The sequence below is a fragment of the Mustelus asterias genome, chromosome 27 (assembly GCF_964213995.1).
Source record: "Mustelus asterias chromosome 27, sMusAst1.hap1.1, whole genome shotgun sequence".
Classification (NCBI taxonomy): Eukaryota; Metazoa; Chordata; class Chondrichthyes; order Carcharhiniformes; family Triakidae; genus Mustelus; species Mustelus asterias.
In genome coordinates this window covers 8,326,232-8,348,212 of record NC_135827.1, presented here as the reverse complement: position 1 = coordinate 8,348,212, position 21,981 = coordinate 8,326,232, and the positions used below count along the sequence as shown (strand labels likewise).

Below are 21,981 nucleotides of genomic sequence, written 5' to 3'. Positions count from 1 at the left end.
AAAAACCCATCTGGTTCACTGATGCCCTTGAGGGAAGGAAATCTACCGTCCTTACCTGGTCTGGCCTACATGTGGTTGACTCTTAACTGCCCTCGGACATGGCCTAGCAAGGGTAATTAGGGATGGGTGATGAATACTGGCCCAGCCAATGACACACAACCACTGAATGTGTAAAAAAAAATGTATTCATCATCTCCCATCTATGATAACCTGGAAACAGGTATTTACTGTTTTAGGGGAATATTCACAGGTTTTAGGAGAAGTTGATGGGTGACTGTCACTTTTCCCTCTGGCTTTCCCACCAGGAGATACCCTGGGCAGGGTTTTCCAGACCTGCCCACTGCCGGGATCGTCCAGACCCACCGCAAGTCTTTTGGCTGGATCACTGAAACTCCTGAGGCAAGACGCCATGTCAGGATTTCCACCCCCTGTTATGAGAACATTCGGAGAAGTGTTTGATCCTGTATTTATAATGGACTCTATTAGTTTATAATATATTGGCTGGAACTCTACCACCTCTCCCGCCCCAGAATTGGCACGGGTGAGAGTCCGACAACGGAAATCACCGTTGACCTCAGGCGGGGATTGCTGGCCTTGACCGAGCGAGGCCATAAAATCCCTTCCATTGTTTGTACAGCTCGAAAGTAACTATTATCGTCCAGTGAGCGACGGGGTAAGATTTGCTTCAGAGTCTGTAATTGTCTCGCAATCATTTTTTTCAAAGGGAAAAGAGTGCTCTAAATTATTTGAGTGATTCTTAATCTATTCATCCCCTGTTTGTGTTGGCCTTGCATCGACTTTAACAAGAGTTTCCAGCTGTTGCTGCTTCAGTTACAGACAATCGCTTACTCTGCCACAATGAGAATTGAATTCCACTGATCTGAGTGCAGTGACTTCCTGCAAACTCAAGCCAACCACAGCAGAAGAGAATTTGAGTCACACAAAAGCAGAAACCAAGTGACAGAAAAATGCTATTTTTCAGCCTCGGCGCAAAGGGCTGGATTTTTGCAGAGTTGGGGAGAATTTAAAAACTGCCCGGACCCGATTCTGGGATTCTCAACGCCATTCGTGGGATTTTCAGGGCTTTTTAAGTGGTGGATGGGAAGGTGTCACAAGCCTACACTCTGTATGTCTGACCTGGCCAGCTCTATTACAAGGGTAGGCATGTCCTAGTGGTGTGCAATTTTCAATGAGTCATTGTTCACAAGACCTCAGAGGTGTCATGAGCCATAGTCTGCTTGTGTTTCAATACATTAATGCATGTCTGAATTATTAGCTAAGAATGAGCTGCAGGGAAAACATTGTTTGATTGACAGCTCTGGTTCTCTGATCCAAGTTCTTAATTTCACGATATTTATGTACATGAGAAAAAGTGGTTTCAAGTGCTCCCAGTTTCTGCTGTTGATATGTAAATGGGTCTGGATGATTGACACTTTTATTGGGCTCCAATAAAAAAACTTTGAAGGCAGTGGAATGTTATCAATGAATGGTGGGATTTTTTTATATGCAGCTTTTTTTCTACATCCTATTGTCACTAAGGGTTCATTGGTACGATGCAGTGTATTGTGGGTGAATGGGCATGGAAGTGATGTAGCTTGGCACGGGGGGCATAAAAGGTCATAAGGGTTTCTTGGGAGCACACCTTGGCATTAGGAGTCATTGGGGTGGGGCAGCATGATGTGGCATGGATGGGGCATGGGGAGTGAGGTGGTGTGAGGGTCTTCCTGTTTTCGTTATAACTGGGTAACTGTTCCACAGCACTGAGGTGGGCTCTGAAATGTCTCGTCTTCGCACTTGGCAGCCCCTGTGGCTGCTTCCAAACCTTCCCCTGGGTCAACTGGCCCGACTGCAGTGCGCACCTGACACCCAGAAGCCCCCCCCCGCTGCGCCCCCCCCCCCCCCCCCCGGGAGGGCCAAAACAGGAATTTTCCTGAATCCTGCCACCTGTCTTGAGAACAAAAATCCAACACATGCTGCACTGGCAAATGCCCTCAATTACTCGAATACTTGAACTTGTGCATACTGTTGAACAAAATAATTGGGAACCCAAAACGAAAACACTGGAAAATCTCAGCAGGTCTGGAAGGAGAGAGAATGGAGCTGACATTTCAAGTCCAGATGACCCTTTGAAAGGGTCACCTGGCCTCTAAACATCAGCTTTTTTCTCTCTAACAGATGCTGTCAGACCTGCTGAGATTTTCCAGCGTTTTCTCTTTTGGTTTCAGATTCCAGCACCTGCAGTAATTTGCTTTTATCCAAAGTAATTGGGAATCTGGATAAAATGCTGGAAAATCTCAGCAGGTCTGACAGCATCTGTGAAGAGAGAATAGAGCGAACGTTTCGAGTCTGGGTCATCCAGACTCGAAACGTTGGCTCTATTCTCTCTCCGCAGATGCTGCCAGGCCTGCTGAGATTTTCCAGCATTTTCTGTTTTTGTTTCAGATTCCAGCATCCACAGTATTTTGCCTTTATAGTTGGGTATCTATTTGTCCTGATTGATATTTGTATTAAAATATGAATCTCTAATTACCTGACAATCAAATCCATTTTAATAACAAGCTGACAGGATATGACGTACTTTTGTTGATAAATTTAATTGCTTACGTCATCCTGTGGCTTAGTTGTGATGAGTAATAGTTATCGCATTGTTTCAATAACTTCATATTTTCAAATTTGTTTCCAACTTAAACGGTAATACTACAATACGTTTTTACTTATTCCAGCTCAGTGCACCCATGTTAGTCACTAGGTGAGACCTTCAGTGGCAAAAAGATATTTAGAAGATATTCCCTTATTCTGTAATTGGCTTCACGTCTTGATGCACATGCAAGGAAAGATCTGATCATAGACCTCAAGAATTAAATCTGCCCTTTGGTTTCAATGACAGTGTAGAGTAAACGTCACTGCTGTAACACTAATGAGATATAGAAATTTGGAAGCGAGTAAGGAATTTGTGACCGTAATAAGGCAACTTTTAGACTGCCTCAATCTCTTGTCTAACTTGCCAGAGGCCTTACTGTGGATGTTCCAGCCTGATTAGAGATCTTAAATTTCAGACTAGTAATTTGTCTTCAGCTCCCAGCGTGAGTAATAGGTTTCAGTATGGCGCACGGCAGTTGAATCGCATGGAGCTTTTTCTGAGGAGTTTAGCTATTTTAATATTGAACAATTTCTCAGCACAATTAAATTGGAGAGGAACCCCTCACATGATTAGTCTCTGATCTCAGCTGGAACAAAAATAAGAAAGCTCAACAATTAGTCTCAGTATCTCCTCAGTGAGAGAAGACAGTGACCAAAACCCTGTGCGTTCAATTGGAAACTCCGAGAGCCAGTTTCAAGAGTGGTAGATCCTGAGTCTCTTAATGATGGAATTTTGGCTGGTGTGGGGGGCCCATAAGCGAAGACCTAACCAAACAAAAAAGTGTAACTGAAAAATTATCTGATAAATTCCTTAATTGTTGGTCAGAATTTTTAATTCAAATACTTTGACAGATCAAACAGCAGAATGCATTAACCCATCAAATCCAGCAAGGAATTCTAAAAGAGAAAACGCTGGAAAATCTCAGTAGGTCTGTCAGAATCTGTAAGGAGAGAAAGGAGCTGATGTTTCAAGTCCAGATGACCCTTTGTCAAAGCTTTGACAAAGGCTCATCTGGACTCGAGACATTAGCTCTTCCCTCTCTTTACTGATGCTGCCGGACCTGCTGAAATTTTCCAGCATTTTCTCTTTTGGTTTCAGATTCCAGCATCCGCAGTAATTTGCTTTTATCAAGGAATGCTATTAGGCCATGTCATAGTTGGCCAGCAACTCACCAAGGCTCCTTTGACAGCACCTGCCAAACCTGTATCCCTACCACCAAGGAGGACAAGGGCAGTGGATGCATGGAAACATGCACCACCTACAAGTTCTTCCCCATCCACCCCCAAGCTCATCACAATGTTGGCTTGGCCATGCCTAATTCTCCCTCAGTGTACCCGAACAGACGACTAAGGGATTTTCACAGTAACTTCATTGCAGTGTTAACATCAGCCTACTTGTGATATTAATTAATAAACTTTAAAAGTAAAACTTGGAACGAGATCACTGTTTCTTCACTGTCGCTGGGTCAAAATCCTTGAATTCCTTCCTTATCAACAGTGTGGATACACCTACACCACAGCCAATAATGGAGGGCCAAAGGGCGTAAGAGGCCAGAGTCAGAGGAACACAGGATTGCAGTTGAAATCAAGGTTCCCTCATGTATGGTAAGAAAACTACACTAATGTTTGATTTTGTTCGGCTTATAATAGGACTATTTTAGTCTATAGATTGTAAGATTTGATTCAGCCAGTTACAGGCCATATGTTTTAACTTAGATCCCACCTCCAAGAGAAAGAGGTATATAAGGTGCACACATTGTCACACCGAACCTGAGAATTACTGTTGTTAGGACCACAGCAATTTAAGTTTTTAAGTTTATTTATTAGTGTCATAAGTAGGCTTACATTAACATTGCAATGAAGTTATTGCAAAAATCCCTGAGTCACCATGCTCCGGCACCCGTTCCAGTTCACTAAGGGAGAATTTAGCACCTAACCAACACGTCTTTCGGACTGTGAGAGGAAACTGGAGCACCCGGAGGAAATCCAGGAGAACATGAAGACTCTGCACAGACAGTGACCCAAGCTGGGAATCGAGCCCAGGTCCCTGGCACTGTTAGGCAGCAGTGCTAATCACTGTGCCACCGTGCCACCCGTCGAAGAATTTGGCACACGACCAAATCTCTCCACTGCAATGGGATGGGATATTCCTGTCAGCATGAATGATGGTAACATTCCAGTCTTGATATTCTTACACCTGTCCTCAAGTGCAACATGGAAAACTGCGAAGAAGGGTCATATTGGACTTCAGATGTGAGCCATGTTTCTCTCGCCACAGATGCTGTCAGACCTGCAGCACCTTCTGTTTTCATTTCAGACCTCCAGCCTTCATAGTATTTTAATTTTATTTTAACACTCAGGCGATACAGGGTTCAGATACCAGCATGGTAGCTGGTGGAGTTTAAATTCAACTGATTAATCAAAACAAAAGTCTGGAATTAAAAACTAGTCCAGTAATGACCAAGAAACCATCCCGGCACGGTAGCACAGTGGTTAGCACTGCTGCTTCACAGCTCCAGGGTCCCGGGTTCAATTCCCGGCTCGGGTCACTGTCTGTGTGGAGTTTGCACATTCTCCTCGTGTCTGCGTGGGTTTCCTCCGGGTGCTCCGGTTTCCTCCCACAGTCCAAAGATGTGCGGGTTAGGTTGATTGGCCAGGTTAAAAAAAATTGCCCCTTAGAGTCCTGGGATGCGTAGGTTAGAGGGATTAGTGGGTAAATATGTGGGGATAGGGCCTGGGTGGGATTGTGGTCGGTGCAGACTCGATGGGCTGAATGGCCTCCTTCTGCACTGTAGGGTTTCTATGATTTCTATAATTGCTTTAAACACTCGTAGTTCACTAATTTCCCTTCGGGAAAGAAATTTGATATCTTTACCTGGCCTGGCCTGGCCTACATGTGACTCCAGATCCACAGCAATGTGGCTGACTTGACTTCCCTCAAAAGGCAATTAGGGATGAGCAATAAATGCTGGTATAACTGAGTTTTATTTGATAGGCTGTTCAAATATTCATTTCCCAGCTCCCAGGAAATACTTGACATGAAGTTAAAATAAAAGTATATTTATTAGTCACAAGTAGGCTTGCATTCACACTGCAATGAAGTTACTGTGAAAATCCCCTAGTCGCCACACTCCAGCGCCTGTTTGGGTACACTGAGGGAGAATTTAGCATGGCCAATCCACCTAACCTGCACATCTTTGAAGTGTGGGAGGAAACCGGAGCACCCGGAGGAAACCCATGCAGACACGGGGAGAATGTGCAAACTCCACACGGATGGTGACCCAAGCCAGGAATTGAACCAAGATCCCTGGCGCTGTGAGGCAGCAGTGCTAACCACTGTGCCACCGTGCCGTCCACAATTATACTTGGTCAGGTCATATTCCAGATGAAACAGTGGGAAAGTACAGAGACCTAATTCAAGTAAATCGTCAGTTAGGTTATCCTCAAACTGTGGTCTGCTTTGGTTGGATCACATCTTGTTTACTGTGATTTGACTAGGTCATGACATAACAATGATGCAACGCTATCACCAGCATTGGCAGAGAAGGGTGTGACCAGACTACAGAAACCAGTCTTGAAAGTTCGTCCTGGAAAAACCAGTTTAGAACTGGCATCAGGAAGTTTACCATCTGTATAATGACATTGGAAATTTACACTGATGTGTTAACACTGCACTGTTGTTTCAATACATTTATAATGGTTTTAGGGGGAGGTGGTGGATTAGTGGTATTGTCACTGGAATAGTAATCCAGAGACTCAGGGTAATGTTCTGGGGACCCGTGTTCAAATCCCACCATGGCAGATGGTGAAATTTGAATTCAATAAAAATCTGGAATTAAGAATCGACTGATGACCATGAAACCATTGTCGATCGTCGTAAAAATCCACCTGGTTCGCTCATGTCCTTCAGCGAAGGAAATCTGCCGCCCTTACCTGGTCTGGCCTATAGGTGACTTCAGACCCACAGCAATGTGGTTGACTCTTAAATGCCCTCAGAGATGGGCAATAAATGCTGGCCCAGCCAGTGACACCCAAATCCCATGAATGAATTTTTAAAAAACACAATATGGGATCTCATTGCTTAGTGTGGTTTTGCTTATACCATCCGACTGCTAGCATCACATTATTTGAGAGATTAAAAAGCAACAAAAGAGTTTCAAAAACATATGAGCATATCCAAAGAAACAACAAAGAATTAAATGGGAATTTTTTGAATTTCTTCCATATGTATCAGAGTTAAAATATATTTGCTAACCGAAGGAAGCTACGGTGTAATAAGTTACTGGCCGCAGATTCCTATCATGATACAAGTGAGGTGTCATCCTTGGGTTTGTCTTGCCAGAGGGTTTTGTGTTCAAATTCCACTCCAGGTATTTCAGCAGCTTTATTGACACTTTGGAAGGGTTTTCCGACTCTGTCAGGGCATGGATGGAATTGGGGTGTATTGTCCACACCTGTAACCACATTTTGGTTTAATGTTTTTAAGTTTTCTTTCTGCTTTGCTTTTTTTTATTTTGGGTGGTTCCCTTCATTTTTTTGAGGGACTGCTCTTCTTGCCTCAACAACATAAACAGAAAATGCTGGAGAAACTCAGCAGGTCTGCCAACATCTGTGGAGAGAGAATAGAGCCAACGTTTTGAGTCTGGATCCAAATTCAAAACATTGGCTCTATTCTGTCCCCACAGATGCTGTCAGACCTGCTCAATTTCTGCAGCATTTTCTGTTTTTGTTTCAGATTCCAGCATCCGCACTATTTTGCTTTTGCCCTTCTTGCTTAGTCCCTTTTGTTTCTTGATATCAGTTTATTTGTTTTACCAAAAAAAATGGTGGAGTTGTAAAATGCTGTGTCTCCATTGACTTTGGAGACCAGAAAATCCTGTTGACGGGAGAAGACATGAAATTCCATCCTTCATTGCTGCACTAAGATGCTGACCTTTGGGTGAACTCTTAAACTGAGACCAAAAGAGAAAATGTTGGAAAACCATAGCAGGTCTGGCAGCATCTGTGAGGAGAGAAAAGAGCTGACGTTTTGAGTCTAGATGACCTTTTGTCAAAGCTAAAAGGCATAGAAAGTGGGAGATATTATATTGTAGGGTGCCAGAATAAAAGGTGAGTCATAGCCACAAAAACAAGGGGAGAGGCTGCTAATGGCAGCCCACAGAGAGAATAGAAGGTGTGAATGGCCAAATGGCAGAGAAGCTGAAATCAGAGGGGAAGCTGTGACAGATGAAGATGTGGACGGGAGGGTGGGGATGGGTGGGAGAGAGGTAAAATTGAGAAAAAGGCGGAGAAAAGGTAAGGAAAGGGGGGATAAAATAGGGGTAAAGAGTGGGGGGAAGAAAAATAAGGAAAGACAAAGAGAAAAAAATGGTAGAGAACAGAGAAAAATTAAATGAAATGAAAGCAAAGAGGTCGAAGTGAGGTAGAGCTAAGTTGTTGAATTCGATGTTGAGACTGGAAGGCTGTAACGTGCTTAGTCGGAAGACGAGATGCTGTTCCTCCAGTTTGCGTTGAGTTTCACTGGAACATTGCAGCAAGCCAAGGACAGACATAGAAATCATAGAAGTCATAGAATCCCTACAGTACAGAAAGAGGCCATTCGACCCATCGAGTCTGCACCGACCACAATCCCACCCAGGCCCTCCCCCCATATACCTACATAGTTTACCCGCTAATCCCTCTAATCTACGCATCCCAGGACACTAAGGGGCAATTTTAGCATGGCCAATCAACCTAACCCGCACATCTTTGGACTGTGGGAGGAAACCGGAGCACCCGGAGGAAACCCACAAAGGCACGAGGAGAATGTGCAAACTCCACACAGACAGTGACCCAAGCCGGGAATCGAACCCAGGTCCCTGGAGCTGTGAAGCAGCAGTGCTAACCACTGTGCTACCGTGCCGCCCCATGTGGGCGTGGGAGCAGCATTGTGTGTTAAAATGGCAATCAACGGGAAGGTCAGGGTCCTGATTGTGCACAGACTGAAGGTGCTCAGCAATGCGATCACCCAGTCTACGCTTGGTCTCTCCGATATAGAGGAGACCACATTGGGAGCAGCGAATGCAACAGACCAAATTGAAAGAGGCGCAAGCGAAACACTGCTTAACCTGGAATGAATGTTTTGGACCTTGGATGGTGAGCATGGAAGGGGCAGGTGTTACACCTTCTGCGATTGCATGGGAAGGTGCCATGGGTGATGGGGGACATGTTGGGTATAATCGAGGAGCGGACTAGGTTACCCCAGAGCGAATGGTCTCTGCGGAATGCTGACAGAGGGAATGAAGGGAAGATGTGTTTGGTGGTGGCATCATGCTGGAGTTGGCAAAAATGGTGGAGGATTATGCTTTGTATGCGGAGACTGGTGGGATGAAATGTGAGAACAGTGGGGACTCTATCCTTGTTCTGGGAGGGAGCGGAGGGGGTGAGGGTCGTGGCGCGGGAGATGGACCACACTGATGCGCGATTAATTCACTCGGGAGGCTGGATCGTACCCGGGAAATAAAGGCTTTTATTAGCAATAAGAATGGAGCATACTGCATAACAATACAATCCCAGACTAAAGGGTCACTAGGAAGTGCAGTGACCTTTATACTCCTATAGGAAGGCGGAGCCAACCGGAGTGTACCACAGAACAATACCAACAGGTGGAACACCCCAACCCTAACCCCAAGAGCAACAAGTGTAACATACGTACGAGTACCCACAGTGATAACCATCTATGGTTCAGTACCCATAGTGGTAACCATCTATGGTTCACCACATTCATCCCTCCTTTAAAAACAAAGGCCGGTGGGGCAGAAAAACAGTACCAACTGTCGATATATTCACAAGTTCAGTCGTATCGGAGGTCCGCACCGTCTCTGCGACCTCCTCAACACTGGCGGTAACGCCGGTTCTGGTGACCGTGATGACCCTCTCTCCAAGGCGGTGTCCAGTGACTCCTCCAGTTCCTCACAGAAGGGTGGACCACGAGGTGGCGACAATCTCCTGGACTCAGGCAAGCTGTACACGGGAGTAAGAGGATTAGGTGGTGGTCCCGATACTGCCCGCGCCGTGTCAGGAGGGGAGATAAAGGGCAAGGGGTCCCTAACCAGGGGTGCGGGAGCGACGGGTGTTTCCAGGCCCCCTGCAGGCGCCAGATCTCGGATAGAGACCGTGTCCTCTCACCCGTCAGGATATGTTACATAGGCATATTGAGGGTTGGCGTGGAGGAGATGGACCTGTTCAACCAAAGGGTCGGACTTGCGGGTCCTAACATGCCGCCGCAGGAGGACAGGTCCTGAGTACGTCAACCAAGACGGCAGTGAGGTCCCAGAGGAAGACTTCCTAGGGAAGGTAAACATCCGCTCGTGTGGGGTAGCGTTGGTTGCCGTACACAGGAGGGACCGGATTGAATGGAGCGCATCAGAAAGTACCTCTTGCCAACGGGAGACTGGAAGACCCCTAGACTTCAACGCCAGTAAGACAGCCTTCCAGACTGTAGCGTTTTCCCTTTCGACCTGTCCGTTACCCCTGGGGTTGTAACTCGTAGTCCTACTTGAGGCAATCCTTTTAGAGAGCAGGTATTGCCTCAAGTTGTCGCTCATAAACGACGACCCTCTATCACTGTGGATATAACTGGGGTAACGGAACAGGGTGAAAAGATCCCGCAAGGCTTTGATAACCGTGGCAGAGGACATGTCTGTACAGGGAATGGCAAAAGGGAATCGGGAGTACTCGTCAACCACGTTGAGGAAGTACACATTCCGATCTGTCGAAGGAAGGGGGCCCTTGAAATCAACACTTCAGTCGTTCAAAAGGGCGAGTGGCCTTAATGAGGTGTGCCCTGTCAGGTCGGCAGAAGTGCGGCTTGCATTCAGCACATACCTGGCAGCTTTGAGTTATCGACCTGACATCTTCTATGGAGTAGGGCAGATTCCGGGCCTTTACAAAATGGAAGAGCCGAGTGATCCCCGGATGGCAGAGATCATTGTGGAGGGCCTGTAGCCGGTCCTCCTGCACACTGGCACATGTTCCACGCGACAGGGCATCTGAGGGCTCATTGAGCTTCCCCGGACGGTACATGATATCATAGTTGTAGGTGGAGAGTTCGATTCTCCACCTCAAGATTTTATCATTTTTGATTTTACCCCTTAACGTGTTGTTGAACATGAATGCCACGGACCGCTGGTCCGTGAGCAGGGTAAATCGTTTTCCAGCAAAGTAATGGCGCCAATGCCTTACAGCCTCCACAATGGCCTGAACCTCTTTTTCCACAGCGGAGTGCCGAATTTCAGGGCCTTGGAGGGTGCGAGAGAAAAAGGCGACGGGCCTGCCCGCCTGGTTAAGTGTGGCAGCCAGGGCGAGGTCAGATGCATCACTCTCCACCTGGAAGGGGATGGACTCATCGACAGCGTGCATCGTGGCTTTCGCAATGTCAGCTTTTATCCCTTCAAAGGCTAAGCGAGCCTCTGCTGCCAGGGGAAAAGAGGTAGACTTTATGAGCGGACGGGCTTTGTCCGTATAATTGGGAACCCACTGTGCGTAATACGAAAAGAAGCCTAAGCATCTTCTCAGTGCTCCAAGCGGTGCTTGCTGAATACACACTTCTCCCTGTTATAGGTCAGATTCAGGCGAGACGCAGTGCGTACAAACTTTAGGAGGTTGGCATCGTGGTCCTGCTGGTCATGGCCGCAGATAGTGACATTGTCCAGGTACGGGAAGGTAGCCCGTAGCCCGTTTTGGTCCACCATTCGGTCCATTGCACGCTGGAAGACTGAGACCCCATTCGTGATGCCAAAGGGGACCCTTAAGAAGTGGTAGAGACGACCATCCGCCTCAAAGGCCATATATTTTCAGTCCTCTGGGCGAATGGGGAGCTGGTGATAGGCTGACTTCAAGTCGATGGTGGAGAACACCCAGTACTGCGCAATCTGATTGACCATGACAGATATGCGCGGGAGAGGGTACGCGTCCAGCTGCGTGTACCTATTAATGGTCTGACTATAGTCTATGACCATACGGGGCTTGTCTCCAGTCTTAACCACCACGACTTGTGCTCTCCATAGGCTAGTGCTAGGTTGAATGATCCCTTCCCTGAGGAGCCGCTGAACCTCAGATCGAATAAAGATCCGATCCTCAGCACTGTAACGCCTGCTCTTAGTTGCGATGGGCTTGCAGCCTGGTACGAAATTTTCAAATAAAGACGGCGGGGTGATTCGGAGTGTCGAGAGACTGCATGTGGAGCTCGCTGGGCAATTTGGAGGCTGCCGTTCTCCCACTGAAAGTGGAGGGAGTGGCCCATCGTACTGCAGGGTCACACTCCTCAGGTGGACCATAAAGTCTAGTCCCAGGAGCACTGGAGCGCAAAGGTGGGGTAACACGAGGAGCCTGAAGTTCTCATAAACTGTGCCCCGCACCGTTAGATTTACCACGCAGCTCCCAAGAACGGTAACAGATCGGGACCTCGACGCCATAGAAATTGTCTGTCTGACAGTCTGTACTTGGAGACCGCACCGTTTCACGGTATCAGGATGAATGAAACTCTCCGTGCTCCCGCTGTCAAACAGACAATGTGTCAGGCGTCCGTTTACCTCTATGTCCATCATGGACTTGTCGAGTCTGTGAGGCTTGGCCTGGTCCAGGATGATTGACGCCACCGTTGAATCTTGAGTGCAACTGCAGGCAGCTGAGATGGTCGATGATGATGACCCCTGCTGGTCGTCTGCGGTCGGTGTCGACCAAAATGGCTGCGCCCATGGATCGCACGTGGTCGATGGCATTGAAAGTGGCGGCACTCGCAGGTCGCACGTGTCTTGCGTCGTCGTCCTCAGGAATGGCGGCGCTCGTGAATCGCACATGGTTGAAGACCTCGACGAAGCCGGAGACGAGGAGACAGATCCTGGAGAGTCACACGCAGCACTGCTTGGCTTCGAAGGTGGTTTAGCTCGGCACACTTGAGCATAGTGCCCTTTCTTCCCACACGCGGAGCAAAATACCATTCTGGCCGGACATCGCTGACGAGGGTGCTTCGCCAAACCACAGAAATAGCACTATGGGCCACCTGGAGCTGCCGCCGCCGTCAGGTCCGAGGTTGAAAGCATGATCGTGCAGTTCCTAGGAGCCGCTGGGTAGAGTTGAGTCAGTGGCTGTACTTGCCACGATGTTGCCACGTGGTTGGTGGGGTAAGTTTCAAGACTTCTGGAGGCCATTTCCATCGCATCAGCCAATTCCACCGTCTTAGCTAGGTCCAAGTTACCTTGCTCTAGCAGCCGCAGGCGAATATAGGATGAGCCGATTCCCGCCACGAACGCATCTCGGATCAGATCGTTAGTATATTGAGTAGCCAACACTGGCTTGCAATTGCAGGCTCTGGCTAGCTGCTGAAGTTCGTCCCGTCATTTCGCCAGGCTGCTGCGGTCGAGTGGCTAGTAGGTGCCGAGCATGAATCTCGTTTGGCGGTTTATTGTACAGCTTCTTAAGTAGTTCGATGGCCCCTTTGTAGTCTTGAGAATCACGGATTGTTGCATACACAGTGTCGCTTACCCTTGCGTGGAGGACCCGCAATCTGTCGGCGTCGTTTTGGACTGCTGTCGAGGCGTCGATATAATCCTGGAAACACTTCAACCAATGGTCGAATATGTTCGACGCTCCAGCGGCACGCGGATCTAAGGTAAGCTGATCGGGTTTTAACATTTGCTCCATGGTTTGTTTTTCTCTTCAAACAAAATTTATTGCTAATAAAATTGATGCGCGATTAATTCACTCAGGAGGCTGGATCGTACCCGGGAAATAAAGGCTTTTATTAGCAATAAGAATGGAGCATACAGCTTAACAATACAATCCCAGACTAAAGGGTCACTAGGAAGTGCAGTGACCTTTATACTCCTATAGGAAGGCGGAGCCAACCGGAGTGTACCACAGAACAATACCAACAGGTGGAACACCCCAACCCTAACCCCAACAGTAACAAGAGTAACATATGTACAAGTACCCATAGTGATAACCATCTATGGTTCAGTACCCATAGTGGTAACCATCTATGGTTCACCACACACACGTTATCAAGGGCCTTAAACTGAGACTCCATTTCCCCTCACAAGTTCATGTAAAAGTTTCCACGGTGCTATTTAAAGTTTAAGGTTAAAGTTTATTAAAAAACATAGAACATAGAACATTACAGCGCAGAACAGGCCCTTCGGCCCACGATGTTGCACCGACCAGTTAAAAAAAAAAACTGTGACCCTCCAACCTAAACCAATTTCTTTTCGTCCATGAACCTATCTACGGATCTCTTAAACGCCCCCAAACTAGGCGCATTTACAACTGATGCTGGCAGGGCATTCCAATCCCTCACCACCCTCTGGGTAAAGAACCTACCCCTGACATCGGTTCTATAACTACCCCCCCTCAATTTAAAGCCATGCCCCCTCGTGCTGGATTTCTCCATCAGAGGAAAAAGGCTATCACTATCCACCCTATCTAAACCTCTAATCATCTTATATGTTTCAATAAGATCCCCTCTTAGCCGCCGCCTTTCCAGCGAAAACAATCCCAAATCCCTCAGCCTCTCCTCATAGGATCTCCCCTCCATACCAGGCAACATCCTGGTAAACCTCCTCTGCACCCTCTCCAAAGCCTCCACATCCTTCCTGTAATGTGGGGACCAGAACTGCACACAGTACTCCAAGTGCGGCCGCACCAGAGTTGTGTACAGTTGCAACATAACGCTACGACTCCTAAATTCAATCCCCCTACCAATAAACGCCAAGACACCATATGCCTTCTTAACAACCTTATCTACTTGATTCCCAACTTTCAGGGATCTATGCACACATACACCTAGATCCCTCTGCTCCTCCACACTATTCAAAGTCCTCCCGTTAGCCCTATACTCAACACATCTGTTATTCCTACCAAAGTGAATTACCTCACACTTCTCCGCATTAAACTCCATCCGCCACCTCTCGGCCCAACTTTGCAACCTGTCTAAGTCTTCCTGCAAACTACGACACCCTTCCTCACTGTCTACCACACCACCGACTTTGGTGTCATCAGCAAATTTGCTAATCCACCCAACTATACCCTCATCCAGATCATTAATAAATATTACAAACAGCAGTGGCCCCAAAACAGATCCCTGATCCACTAATCCCTATTAGTGTCGCAAGTTGGCTTACATTCACACTGCAGTGAAGTTATTGTGAAAATCCTCCAGTTGCCACACTTTGGTGCCTGTTTGGGTATACTGAGTGAGAATTTAGCCTGACCTGTGCATCGAACCAGCACGTTTTTAGGACTGTGGAGGAAACCTGAGCACCCGGAGGAAACCCATGCAGACACGGGGAGAAGGTGCAGACTCCGCACAGACAGTGACCCCAGGCAGGAATCGAACCTGCGTCTCTGTGCCACCGTGCCATTTTGGAGATGAGCAAGGTGTTTCCCCCTGTTGTCTTGGCCAATATTTATCCCTCAATTAACATTACCAAATAAATACTCAGATGATTCGGTCATTGGTACATTGCTGTTTATGTTTTTCCTCATGGCAACAGCTCTTACATTTGAACACTATGTCAATGTTCCTCAGATCGGGTGAGATGTGATGATAGTGGTAAACATCATTTGTCATAGTCTCAAGATCCAAACCTTTGTTTCCCTTTTATCTGTAGGGTGGATATATGAAAGGAAGAAACTCTCTTTTGTTCTGGTTGTTTTTTGTATAATGCTTTCCTGCGAGCAACAAATTCTTTCGTGTTTGACTTCCCACACCAGATAGAGAGCACCTTACATACGTCAATCCACGCAATTGTTGCACTTGGTTTGAAGTTAGGTTACAATAAGCAGTACAATTTTTGAGAGACCCTGTTTTGCATTAAAAATGAGAACGATTCAGTTGTTTGATGAAATGGTTTTGCGAATAAAATCAGACTGGCAGCATTGCATTGTCTCAGAGGCAAAATGTGTTGAACCGATGAAAAGAGCTATTTAATTTACTTTTGTTCAGGGTGAGAGAAGGTAACCTGCTTAAAAGCGACAGTGTTTGCTGCTGTTACTCTGTTCTTCAGCACAGGTGGTTTTAACAGAGCATTCCCTCTGCTAAAGTGTGAGGGAGGAGTTATGACCAGATATCATGTTTAGACATGTTTCTTCTCAGCTCAAGTGCACAAATATGTTTTCAACACTGCAAGTTGTAAGGAGCTCACACTTCACAATATCCACTCTCAATTCTGGCTGCTGCCTATCGATGCTGAGGATCTCAACCCTTTACCATTTTAGGCTAGGCCAGCATTTCATAGAATCCTACATTGCAGAAAGAGGCCATTCGGCCCATCGAGTCTGCACCAACCACAATCCCACCCAGGCCCTATCCACATATCCCTACATATTTACCCACTAATCCCTCTAACCTATGCATCCCGGGACACTAAGGGGCAATTTAGAATGGCCAATCAACCTAGCCTGCACATCTTTGGACTGCGGGAGGAAACCGGAGCACCCGGAGGAAACCCACGCAGACACAGGGAGAATGTGCAAACTCCACACAGACAGCGACCCGAGCCGGGATTCGAACCCGGGTCCCTGGAGCTGTGAAGCAGCAGTGCTAACCACTGTGCTACCATGCCGCCCATCCTTTATTGCCCATCCCTAATTGCCTTGGGCAGCTGGTGTATAATGGGAACCCACACTTGGGAGTGGGTTCAGGAAACGGAAACAGTTCCGCCTATTCATAGAGATATTCATAGAAACCCTCAAATTCAGAAGGAGGCCATTCAACCCATCAAGTCTGCATTGACAACAATCCCACCTTGGCCCTATCCTGTAACCCCACATATTTACCCCACTCATCCCTCTAACCTACACATCCCAGGACACTAAGGGGAAATTTAGTACGGCCAATACACCTAACCCGCACATCTTCAGACTGTGGGAGGAAACCGGAGCACCAGAGGAAATCCATGCCAACACAGGGAGAACGTGCAAACTCCACACAGACAGTGACCCAAGCCGGGAATCAAACCCAGGTCCCTGGAGCTGTGAGGCAGCAGTGCTAACCACTGTGCCACCATGCCACCCACCTTTTCTCAACCCCCCCCAAAAAATCTAACCTCTTGTATTGGTATCAAGCACTCTTCAGTTGGGTACAGAGTGAATAGAAATGTGGAAAAGTACAGAAAAGTAGACCCAAGAAAGATGACGTTGTCCCAAAATCTGCTGGGTATTAAGTTGAATCTGATGCCTAAGCAGTTATGTGTCGCACATTTGTTTATGCTCATTGACTGCAATGCAGGAGGTATTCTTCTTTTTTGTGTTAAATAGTTGCTGTGCATAGGTAGTGCTCCCTACACTTATGACAGCTCTGATTAAGGATCATCCAGACTCAAAATACAGCTCAATTCTCTCTCCATAGATGCTGACAGACCTGCTGAGATTTTCCACCATTTTCTGTTAGTGCTCCCTGCATTGTTCATTCGTGACATTCATCAACAGGGGAACCAATGGGAGAATCTAAATCTATTTAAAAATAAGGGGTTGTCCATTTAAGACAGAGATGAAGAAAACAATGTTCTGCCAGAGAGTTGTTAGACAATGGAATTCCCGTCCTAAAATGGTGGTTGAGGCAGATTTGTTTGAATACCTTTTAAGGTAGACAGATTCTTGATAAACAAGGAGGTGAAAGGTTATGAGGTGGGAAGTTAGGCAGGAATGTGAAGTAGAGATTAAAATTAGATTAGCCATGATTATATGGGGTGGCACAGTGATTAGCACTGCTGCCTCATGACGCCAGGGACCCGGGTTCAATTCCAGCCTCGGGTGACTGTGTGGAGCTTCCACATTCTGGCCATGTTTGTGTGGGTTTACCCGGTTGCTCCGGTTTCTTCCCACAGTCCAAAGATGTGCAGGTTAGGTGGATTAGCCATGCTAAATTGCCCCTTAGTGTCAGGGGGATTAGCAGGGTAAATATGTGGGGTTACGGGGATAGGGCCTGGGTGGGATTGTTGTCGATGCAGGTTCAATGGGTCGAATGGTCTCCTTCTGCCCTGTAGGGATTGTATATTGAATGGTGATGTTGGCTCGTGGAGTGATGTGGCCGACTCCAGATTCTAATTCGCAAATGTTGGGGTCTATGATTTCCAATAAGGAATGAATAGTTTACTCTCTCTCTCTCAACATCTGCATTCCTTATTGATTTGATTTTATGTATCAGTATACAGTTAAAAGTGTTGTTTCTTGTGCGCTGTACAGACAAAACATACTGTACATAGTGAAGGAAAGGAGAGAGTGCAGGATGTAGTGTTGCAGTCATAGCTAGGGTGTAGAGAAAGATCAACTTAGTATGAGGGAGGTCCATTCAAAAGTCTGATGGCAGCAGGGAAGAAGCTCTTCTTGAGTTGGTAGGTACGTGTCCTCAGACTTTTGTATCTTTTTCCCGACGGAAGAGAGTATCTCCGGAGTGCGTGGGATCCTTAATTATGCTGGCTGCTTTTCTGAGGCAGTGTGATGTATAGACAGTCTTCATGGGTGGGAGGCTGGTTTGAATGATGGACTCGGCTTCGTTCACGACTCTTTGTAGTTTCTTGCGGTCTTGGACAAAGCAGGAGCCATACCAAGCTGTGATACAACCAGAAAGAATGCTTTCTACGGTGCATCTGTAAAAGTTGGTGAGAGTCGTAGCGGACATGACAAATTTCCTTAGCCTCCTGAGAAAGTAGAGGCGGTGGGCTTTCTTAACTATAATGTTGGCATGGAGGGGCTAGATCAGGTTGTTCTGGATGCCAATGAGAAAATTGAGGCCTCACTATCTTTGCTAAAGAACTTGCCAGCTGATGCCTACAAAACAGATTCTTTAAAGTACCCTTACCAAAAGCAAATCGGGAAAAATATGGATGTTGATTAGTGAATTGATATTTTGTATCATATCAGTGTCTTTTCCATAGTGATTAAATTTTTAACACCTCACACATCTCTTACTCCTGCTGTGATATGCCCCAAGGCCTGTTACAGTAATTCTTCACCTTCACGCTGGTACAGTTCTCTCCCAGAGGCCAGGGCGACAGTCTCTCATTGATTGATGTTCTCTGAGGCAGAAATGCAGTCAGGTCCTAAGGGATATCCAGAAGGCACACAGAAGTCCCCCCCTGCTTATGGAGCAAAGTGGAGGAGAAAAGGTCTAACTCTCGGGGTTATTTTTTTTAAGTTTAGAAATTCCAGCGAGTGCACTGAGAAATCAGAAAAATCTGTTCCACAGCTCAACAGATGGGAACTTTTGCAAACCCTTCTTGGCCACACCTCAGTGAAAGACAAGTTACCGAAAGTCCGATTTCTTTTGACGGTATTGTTCAACATTTTGTACAAAACGTCATCTTCATGTTTTAAAATTGCACAATGGCACTCAATCAGGGTGAGGCTCCGAGAAGAGATTGACGCTTTAAAAAAATGAGTGTGTGTCCCAAGTTTGCGTAAATACAGCGAGAGAATATAAAACACTCCTCTCAGCGCCCCACCCAAATCCAGACAGTTAGGTGCAGGTAAGCAGTGATCCATCATCAGTTCGCACCGAGAGTGAGCATTGAACAAGCTCCGAACACGCACTCGACCTGAAGGCAGAACAAAAGGTAAGATGGGCGCTGCATTTTTGTTCAGCTTATAAGGGAAAAGCAAAATCTTCTTCTTCTTCTAATCCACATTCTAAAATGTGCCTGGAAACAAAAAATGAATTCAAGGGGAAACTTCAGTCGGAGGATAAACCTGACACAAGTTTCACTGACAACTGTATAATCTACAGTGCATTTCCTTAGACTATGAATATGGTCTTTGTTCTAGTCGAGGAGTTTCACATGTGATTCCTGAAGATGGCTCTACTGAACTTAGCAAAAGTCTCATGTTGCTTCTATTAAAAGTTGCTCACAAGGGTTCATAAACTAAAATTGTCCAATAATTGGCCCTGTGTTCGCATGGGTTTCCTCCGGGTGCTCCAGTTTCCTCCCACGCACCAAAGATGTGCAGGTTAGGTGGATTGGCCGTACTAAATGGCCCCTTAGTGTCCCAAAATGTGTAGATTAAATGGATTAGCCATGTTAAATGTATAGGGTTAAAGGGATTAGGCGGGCTTAGGTAAGGTAATCTGCCACAGAGAGTCAGTGCAAACTCGATGGGCCAAATAGCCTCTTCTGCACTGTAGAACAAAGAAAATTCCAGCACAGGAACAGACCCTTCAGCCCTCCAAGCCTGCACCGACCATGCTGCCTGACTGAACTAAAACCCCCTACTCTTCCGGAGACCATATCCCATTCTATTCATGTATTTGTCCAGACACCCCTTAAAACTCACGATCGTATCTGCTTCCACTACCTCCCCTGGCCGCAAGTTCCAGGCACCTACCACTCTCTGTGTAAAAAAAAACTTGCCTCGTACATCTCCTTTAAACCTTGCCCCTCGCACCTTAAACCTATGTCCCCTAGTAATTGACTCTTCCACCCTGGGAAAAAGGTTCTGACTATCTGTAGGGATTCTAATTTAGGGAGTTTGAGGAATACTTACGTTATCAGATAACGAATTCCTTGGTAATGTAAATTGTAAATTTTAGGCTTTTTACAGTTTTTTCAATGTATTAAAAATATATTCTTTCATATAATGTTTGCTTATTATAGGTAAGTTGGGCGTAGGAACAGAATGATTGACAGTGTTTGCTTATGATAGGGAAGTTGGACGTAGGAACAGAAGGATCTGTAGGTGTGCACAGTGATGCGCGATAAATCACATGGGAGGCAGGATGTACCCGGGAAATAAAGGCTTTTATTGCCAACAATAACGGAGCTACTATATACAATATACAATCCCAGACTAAAGGGTCACCAGGCAGAGCAGTGACCTTTATACCTCTCCCAGGAGGTGGAGCCAACTGGGGTGTACCATAGGACTATATTAACAGGTAGAACAGCCCAACCCTAACCCCAACAGTAACATATCTACAGACTCATAGTGCTGGCCAAACCATGGCTCAGCACTCCTGGTGGTAACCAACAATGGTTCACCACACACAGAAATCTTTAAATGTAATTGGGCAAATTGAGAAGACTGTTTAGGTAGAAAATATGTGGGATCTTCAGCATTATACAGATAGGGGGTGAGATTTTACGTCCCCCTGCAGTGTATTTTCTAGTGTGTGGGGGGGGGGGGCGGAGGGAACCCTCCATTGGCCGGCAGTGCGATCTTCTATTCCCATTGACACCTCCAGGCTTTTGCATACTCTGAAACCTCTCTGCCACAGAGGAACATATCGCGAGGGATGGGGGGTGGGGGGTGGGGGGAAGTAGGTTGTCATTAGCGGACAGGACCGGATAATCCCACTGGTGGGAAGGGTCAGAAAACTTTGGCCTTCGAGTACAAAAGCAAGGAAACTTTGCGAAACCTTTATAAAGCGCTGATTAGCCCTCAGCTACAGTGTTCTGCTCAAACTGGTCACCATACTTTGGGAATGATGTCAAGGCGTGAGAGATGAAGAAACGATGTACCTTTTTGTGTTGAGGAACTTCAGTCATAGAGAAACTGGAGTTTTTGTTCTAAGAGCAAAACAAGCGAAGGGAAAATTAATAGAAGTATTCAAAAACTTGAATGGTTTTGACAATACCTAAGAAAAAATTAATTACAGTCAGAGAACGCTGGTTAATTCTGATGGTTAGAGTGTGGAGCTAATAATGCCAAAGTCATGGGTTCGATCTCTGCCACTGGCCAGTTAAAATTACCTGTGTTTAAGCAAGCCTTGTTCCTGTGGCGGCACAGTGGTTAGCACTGCTGCCTCACAGCACCAGCGACCCGGGTTCAATTCCAGCCTTGGGTAACTGTCTGTGTGGAGTTTGCACATTCTCCCCACGTCTGCGTGGGTTTCCTCCGACTGTCCAAAGATATGCGGGTTACGTGGATTGGCCATGCTAAATGTGTGGGGTTACAGGGATAGGGCAGGGGGAGAGGACCTGAGTAAGATAGTGAGTCAGTCCAGATTTGATGGGCTGAATGTTTTCTTCTGCACTGTAGGGATTCTACGTAGGGTCAATAACTGTAGAATAGAGATTTAAGTCAGCAGAGGTAACATGAAAACCTTTTGTTCAGTGGCACATTGATTTGATGTGGAATGTACTGTGTTGGAAGGAGATTAACTAACTTCCAAAATTGAGTTGGAGTAATGATTTAAAAATGAATCATTTCTGAAGCCACAGAAAAATAACAAAGAAATCGACTAAAGCGATAGAACATTAACAATGGACTTCTGTGCTGTATATTTCTATGATTATATGATGTTAGAATTTTAGTTGCTATTTTTTTATTAGACCACCCTGTTAAATAATAAGAGAAAAGCTGTATTAT

The 21,981-nt window shown here is 46.3% G+C and overlaps 1 protein-coding gene across 1 annotated transcript in view; it reads left to right on the top strand.

Annotated features, from left to right (window-relative positions):
• The first annotated feature begins 19,120 nt into the window (after window positions 1-19,120).
• The window catches only part of LOC144479845 (otoancorin-like), a 106,130-nt gene continuing 103,269 nt past the window's right edge, over window positions 19,121-21,981 (top strand). The window contains exon 1 of the mRNA XM_078198837.1: window positions 19,121-19,232. The gene's annotated coding sequence lies outside the window, so the exon portion shown is untranslated. The remainder of the gene's footprint in view (window positions 19,233-21,981) is intronic.